This window comes from Betta splendens, chromosome 5, assembly GCF_900634795.4.
Source record: "Betta splendens chromosome 5, fBetSpl5.4, whole genome shotgun sequence".
Taxonomy (NCBI): Eukaryota; Metazoa; Chordata; class Actinopteri; order Anabantiformes; family Osphronemidae; genus Betta; species Betta splendens.
Window position 1 is genome coordinate 15,854,265 of NC_040885.2, and position 5,849 is coordinate 15,860,113.

At 52.2% G+C, this 5,849-nt stretch overlaps 1 protein-coding gene across 1 annotated transcript in view; it reads left to right on the top strand.

The window, feature by feature from the left end:
- The first annotated feature begins 1,494 nt into the window (after nucleotides 1-1,494).
- tafa3a (TAFA chemokine like family member 3a) overlaps nucleotides 1,495-5,849 on the top strand; it is a 55,614-nt gene continuing 51,259 nt past the window's right edge. Inside the window, exon 1 of the mRNA XM_029152076.3 lies at nucleotides 1,495-2,015. The gene's annotated coding sequence lies outside the window, so the exon portion shown is untranslated. The remainder of the gene's footprint in view (nucleotides 2,016-5,849) is intronic.

The window sequence follows — 5,849 nt, forward strand, 5'->3', positions numbered from 1 at the left end:
TCAATGTCGGGCCACGGAGCGCCCACAACGCAATCACGACGCGCCGCGAGAGATGCCGCCCACGGCGAGGGGAGCCGGGGGGGGGCGTGGGGGGCTCCCCCCGCGAGCTGCCGAGTCGCATGGCGCCTCAGACTCCGGGGACGCGCGTGGGCTTCTTTCCGCAGCGCGACCTCCGCGAGACGAAAGCGGCGGCGTTCATTGGGTTTTTGAGGCCGAATGACCGGGCGTCGCTCGGGACTCACCTCAGCTGCCATCCGCGGTACAGCTGTGGCGGAGCTCAGCGCTGGTTGTGTCTGCTCTCACACAGCCCCAGACACCTTACCTCACGGCTGACCTTATCCTGTCATATGATTTAATGAGCTGAGCCGTGTCACAAACCACAATGTCTGGGGCATGACAGCATAGGTCTATACAATGCACCAAAGATTAATGAGGTCATCGCCTCTCCTCGGTGTGTGTGTGTGTGTGTGTGTGTGTGTGTGTGTGTGTGTGTGTGTGTGTGTGTGTGTGTGTGTGTGTGTGTGCGCGTGAGGCAGAGAGGGTGGAGGAAAGAAATGTGATGACTTTTATTAAATGACTTTAATAGAATATAAATAGCAGCGCCTCTATTCATGCACACTTATGGAGCGATATGAAGCCTGCCTCTGGTCTGCACATCTGCTTGAATGTTATGGCTCAGCCCAGTCTGTGATGATGGGCTGACATTTCTGGGTTTTAGTCCAGTGGGATTTCTATATGTCTTGGATGTGTTTGTCTGCGAGCTGTCTATGAGGTAGATAGCTTTGGCTTTATGATGATAACACTCTGAGGGTGTCCAAAATCAATCACATCCAAATCCAAACGCTCGCCTCCCATCTCCACAGGCCGTTTCAAAGGTTGGTATTGATTATTCTACCCGCTCCTGTCTTTCAGGGGGGCCAGACGAAAGAGACAGCCTGAGAAATGGAGAGATGATAATGCAATTACTGGAGGGGAAAGCCTGCGCAGAGCGGGCGCTAATGCTCGCGGAGAGCGGAAGCTGGAAGCCCGACACAAACACATGTATTATCATGACCCCAGTGAGCCGTCAGGAGCCCGGTGCCGCGTACGCTGGAAGTCACCTGTTTGGTTTTAACATGCATGTTGTCTGGAGCTGCATATGGTCGGTCTATGGAGTTTTGACGGTATACTAGTTTAAAAAGATACTTTGAATATATGAAGAATTCTGATTAGAACCGTAGGCCTTCCTCAGCCAAATCATTTCCACACGGTCCCTAAGTTTCTCGTTGGGCAAAGCCACAAAAACAGCTCCCTGACTTTTCACATCATATTCTGACTCATGTCAATGAATCTATAAACGTCATCATTCATTATGTCACGCGTGTGTGGTGTCGTGATTTTTAAGCTCTGATGATGTTGCTATCATTATCAGAGTCTTCTAAAATCTGCGATAACCGCCGGCTCTCGTTCTTGACGCCTCATCCACGGACCGGGGCCACGGACGTCCGCTGGGGGGCGCTAAAGCACCGCAGGCGGGACCTCCAAGCACGCCGTGATGAATCCGCCCGCTGTCCGTCATCCTCCCGGACGCCTCGGATCTGCTCCTCCAAGTGCTAGAAGACGCTGCCTGAACTCAACTGCGATGGACGGAGGACGGTGAGGGGGAAAAAAAAAAAAAATCATGCTTGGATGCAAAAAATGACGAGCGCCGGTGCGGAGTGTTGTCCAGCCGCTGCGTTGCCCTGGCGGAGGAGAAGTTGCGCCTCGGAGCCGCAGGACCGGGAACTTTTATAGACTTTCAAGTCCAGCGCCCGCGAGTCGCCGGCAGCCGCAGCTCGGACTGGTTTGACTGGAGGATTGTGCGCCAACAGAGCGCTGACACTGCAGCGGTGCGTTCAGTTCAGGTGATGCGATGACTCGAAGCGACGAGGAAATGGCATTTGTGTGAGAGGAAGAGGTCTCTGGGTTTTACTGGCTGACAATGGAGAATAAATGAGCGGGACGCTTCCCAGGAGTAACTGACAGCACGACGACAGGTAGGTGCGAGCCTCCGTCCCCGTGGCTTCATTCAAACTAAGTCAGAGGTACCATATGTGGCGCAAACTAATGATACTGTGATGTGTTTGGCGCCGAAGCTCAGGTACGACTGGTAAAATGGTCAAAGTGGTGAATACACTGCCTTTATGGATTAGACAATATGTGGATGAATAGTTATTAACTAAGGCACCGGAAAATGACGACTTAAGGTGGAGTAAGAGTGAGATCTGTGCAGCAACGTGAAGTCAACCAGTAAAAAAAAAAATCACTTGACTTCACATTTTGCTGACATTCTTTTTAAATGTGTATATACATCTTATGAGTTTCTACAAAGAAGAGGATGAGGTCTCAGAACTTATCATGTAGCGTAATCAGGGCAAAGGCAAAATAGTCAGCGATGAAACGGATGACATCGAATTAGCTGGTTCGTCTGTGGCCTCACTCCCACTCAGACTCAGGGGCCGCGTCGAACACGGGACCCTGAGCTCAATTCGCGGCTCCATCACTGTAATTCCCCTCATCTTCAAAGTACGAACAAGCGGCCGCAGCCGCGAGCTGCTTCTTTACGACTGCAGACAACTCCAGCTTTTATGCTGCGTTATGAGAAGACGGATGCGTCCGCTAATGAAAAGCGACCGCTGCATTCGCTGTCGGCCGCGATATTCATGATCACCGCTACATATCAGCGCGGATGCTGCCCCGTCTTCATCTCTCTTTCCCACCTGCTTCTTTTATCTGCCCTTCATCCCTCTGACAAGTATTATACGACCCGCTCCTCCTTTTCTCCCTCCTGCCCTCAATTAGTGCTATCATCGCGTTTCATCCTGCAGAATATGGGGATGGTAATAACCCCACACTCATACAGACCTGTGATTAATTGACATTCCCTCAGAGAGTCCGAGGAGCCTAGATATTCTGTTTCACACGCGCTGACAGGCCAGCAATTATATTGTTTTATAGACGGGCATCAGCAGCCCTCGAAGCGGCCGCCGCCGCTGTTGTTGTGGAGGGTTTTATGGTGGAGTGTTATTGGTCGGTGTTGCTGACAGGCAGAGCAAAGGCCACCCTGGGATTACTGGCGCCGGGATCCCCGTGACAGCTCCTCTGTGTTCCACAGCAGCGGTGGAAATGGGAACAGGATTTGTGCGCTGTGCAGTGGTCGTGGCGAAAGTGGCCATTTGTTACGGAGTTTAAGGCTCAGAATAAAGTCGTAACATCCCGTTATTGCGACGTCAACGCGCTGAACAGCAGCGTAAAGGCTGCTGAGGTTAGATGTGTGTGTGTGCGTGCGTGTGCGTGTGCGTGTGTGTGTGTGTGTATGTGCGTGTGTGTGCGCGTGTGTGTGTGTGTGTGTGTGTGTGTATGTGCGTGTGTGTGCGCGTGTGTGCGTGTGTGTGTGTGCGCGTGTGTGCGCGTGTGTGCGTATGTGTGTGCGTGTGTGTGCGTGTGTGTGTGTATGTGCGTGTGTGTGGTGTGCGCGTGTGTGTGTGCGCGTGTGTGTGTGCGTGCGTGTGTGTGTGTGTGTGTGTGTGTGTGTGTGTGTGTGTGTGTGTGTGTGTGTGTGTGTGTGTGTGTGTGTGTGTGTGCAGAAGCCCAGGCTGAGGTTTGGGAGAGTACTTGATATGCATGAGCCACCAGGTGATTTCCAGAAGAAGTGAACACCGTGGATAAGAGGCTTGTCTCTAGTTTTAAAGAGCCACCCCAGGCAGCGTTTGTGTTCTCCGCCAGCTTCCTGCGCACTCTGTCAGATCAATAGGGCATAATACAAGTGTCTGGCCTGTGTTCGCAGGCATGTGACAAAACAATACTTTCACCTTATTTTTCACGCTCTAAATGTGTGTTCACAGCTCTGGAAGTTGGACTATTACAGCGAGTGGAGGTGGAAGTCCTCCGTGTGAGGATCATGTTTTCGTGTTTCCTGTTGTGCTGCTTTCTCACATGCAGAGTTTCTTGTCCTCGAGTGCCCAGAACCTGACCGTGCATTTTAGCATCGCATCACGTTAGAGACTGAATCCATCCACCGCCGCGCTGACGCTGCGGCCTCGCAGAACCACGAGGCGTCGTCCGTCTCTGCAGGGTCACTCCCGTTTCAGCTGCGCGGCTCCTCTGTGCAGACGGCTCGGTGTGTTCCGCCCCCCGCGGCTCCGGCTCCAATGACTCCGTGTGGCGCTTTGGAAGGTGGAAGCTCGCGGCTGCGCCGCGGAGATGGAAATGCAGCATCGCAACGGCTCCGTCGTGGACGAAAGGGGGGGGGGGGGGGGGCACAGCCCATGTTTTATAGACGCCGTTTAAAGGAGAATACACGAGACGGGCGGCTCGCAATGAACTGTAACCACCAACAAAACACAGAGACAATAAACAAACAAATTGCTTTCCTGGAAGCCAGCAGTGTCCCAGTCACTCACCTCGGCTGATCCTCGGCGACGAAGCAAGCTGTTGGTTCCTCCGAGATTAGGCTGTGAATCACAACTCCATCTCTTATTTATAAATGCTGATTCGTGTGTGTGTGTGTGTGTGTGCGTGTGTGTGTGTGTGTGTGTGTGCGTGTGTGTGTGTGTGTGTGTGTGTGTGCGTGTGTGTGTGTGTGTGTGCGTGTGTGCGTGTGTGTGTGTGTGTGTGTGTGTGTGTGTGTGTGTGTGTGTGTGTCGGTTGCCTTTGAGTGATGAGCCGGGGTGCATCATGCATGTGTGCACAGGCCCCTGTATGTTTTATCGCCCCATTAACGCTCCGCGTGCTGTAACGTCGCGGTACGCGGGTGTCGTTTCCATACGTGGCCGCTCCTCGTACACGAGTGTAACACACTGTGATAGCGTTCAATTATCCACAGAGTAAAGAGCTTGTGTTGCGCTTTTCAAGCTCCAGCTCAAACGCATTGGACATGTTTAATGGCTTAAACGTGTGAGCTTTTCTTGCTGTTCGTTGGAAGGATTCCTCTGCTTATTCGTACTCTATAGAGTCTTTGTAGTTCTCTGGTCCTGAAATGAGAAATTCCTGTAACTTTTTTTTAAAAAACAGCACAAGGCAGCTGACATTTAGTAACTTCTACAGCTTGGATGGTCTCTCTTCTACAAAAGATGAACGACGGCATAAAGGAGCGTCTGCGTCTGTGGCAGCGCGCGGGTACATCCTGTAAACACGGGGTCGGAAGGTGCCGAGCGCTTTGCAGATGCTTAGAAAGAAGCCGCTCATGGACGAACTTAAGGCCGAAGAGCCGGTTCTGCTGCGGCCCGGGACCCGGGTCGTGCTGCGAGGCACCTGCAGGACCAGCACCGGGCAAAGGTGGGTCCAGCCACTAGAGGTCAGCAAAAACAAGACTGACACTACGAGATGAACTCAGCAACATTTGCATCATTACTGGTCTTGATGTTTAATGTTAATAGTGTTTCTTAGTTAAACTCAAGGACACGACTTCAATGCAGATACAGATTTGTACAGTAAGAAAGTCCAGAACATCACAGAGCCACTTCCTCTCTCTGTCTACTTGCTTCTGGACTCTTCCCCCCCCCCCCCCCCCCCCCTTTCCTTCAAGTCGCCAGTACTTTGGCAGCTCCACAAATATTGTGCCACTGTGCTGAATTCCCTTCAACCTCCTTCTCCAGCACAGCAGCAAAAGCAACTCAATTCTCCAAGCCCTTAACCATTGGCCCAGTGAAAAGGTTGGGGAATTGCAGATCTTGAGGTTCCCAGAGTGAAGGAGCTGGCAGCCTCCCCCTCCCTCCCCCCCCTCCCTCCCATGTGGTGCCCGAGGGCCCTTATCATTATGTTTTTTTCCCCTCTGTCTCCTTTCTAGTGCTGTTGTCAAGCTCCACCTCGTGTCTGTAATCATTAGACTG